Source organism: Primulina huaijiensis, chromosome 3 (assembly GCF_012295235.1).
Source record: "Primulina huaijiensis isolate GDHJ02 chromosome 3, ASM1229523v2, whole genome shotgun sequence".
Taxonomy (NCBI): domain Eukaryota; kingdom Viridiplantae; phylum Streptophyta; class Magnoliopsida; order Lamiales; family Gesneriaceae; genus Primulina; species Primulina huaijiensis.
The window spans coordinates 7,798,062-7,799,643 of NC_133308.1; positions in this window are offsets into that span (position 1 = coordinate 7,798,062).

Below are 1,582 nucleotides of genomic sequence, written 5' to 3' on the forward strand. Positions count from 1 at the left end.
GATTTTTATCCTTGGAACCGACTGGCCTTCCACGCTTCAGGCGTTTTACGACATCATGACTTTGTTCAATTTGTTTCTTTGGAATTTCAATTCGAGCAGGAGCATTTACAGCATGTATATATGATTTAGTTACCCTTTTTGCATCTGTAAATGCATCTGGTATTTGATTTGCTATTCTTTGCAAGTGCACAATTTGCTGTACATCTTTTTCACATTGTTGTGTTCTTGGATCCAGATGTAACAATGATGATACATACTATATAATTTCCTTTTCGGTATGTTTCTTGTCTCCCCCTAACATTGGGAAGATTTCCTCATTAAAATGACAATCAGCAAAACGTGCTGTGAACACGTCGCCTGTCTGAGGTTCAAGATATCGAATGATTGATGGACTATCATAACCGATATAAATTCCAATCTTTCTTTGAGGTCCCATTTTCTTTCGTTGAGGTGGTGCAATAGGCATATATACCATACATCCAAAAATTCTCAGATGAGAAATGTCTGGTTCTTTACCAAATGCAAGCTGCAATGAGGAGTATTTATGATATGCACTTGGTCTGATGCGAATTAATGAAGCAGCATGTAAAATTGCATGTCCCCATATAGAAATAAGAAGCTTTGTTTTCATAATCATTGGTCTACCAATCATTTGCAGACGTTTAATCAATGATTCAGCCAATCTATTCTGTGTATGTATATGAGCAATACGATGCTCAACAATGATTCCCATAGACATACAATAATCATTGAAAGTCTGGGAAGTAAATTCACCAGCATTATCAAGTCTAATTTTCTTGATTGTATAATCGGGAAATTGATTCCTCAATTTTATTATTTGAGCAAGTAATCTTGCAAATGCAACATTTCGAGTTGACAATAAACATACATGTGACCATCTGCTGGAGGCATCAATCAATACCATAAAGTATCTGAATGGTCCACATGGTGGATGGATTGGTCCACAAATATCACCCTGAATACGTTCAAGAAACATTGGTGATTCAGTTTGGATTTTGGCTGGTGATGGTCTTATAATAAGTTTTCCAAGAGAACATGCTTTACATTGAAACTTATTATTCTGAAAGATCTTCTGGTCTTTCAATGGATGACCATGTGTATTTTCTATAATTCTTCGCATCATTGTTGAACCAGGATGTCCTAATCGATCATGCCAATTGGTTAATATTGAAGAATTATCAATTACCATGTTTGATTCAATGGGACGTATATGTGTATAATGCAATCCAGTAGGGAGCATTGGTAGTTTTTCAATCACATATTTCTTTCCTGATTTATATGTGGTAAGACACATATATTTCTCATTCCCTTCATTCATTGTTTGAGTATCATACCCATGGGAATATATATCATTAAAACTCAACAAATTTCTTTTCGATTGTGGTGAATATAAAGCATCATTGATCAAAAATTTTGTACCATTAGGTAACAAAAATTGTGCTTTACCACATCCTTTAATCAAGTCTACAGGACCTGATATTGTATTCACCGTTGTTTTTGTTGGTTTTAGTTCCAAGAAATATCTTTTATCTCGGAGGATAGTGTGCGTTGTACCACTATC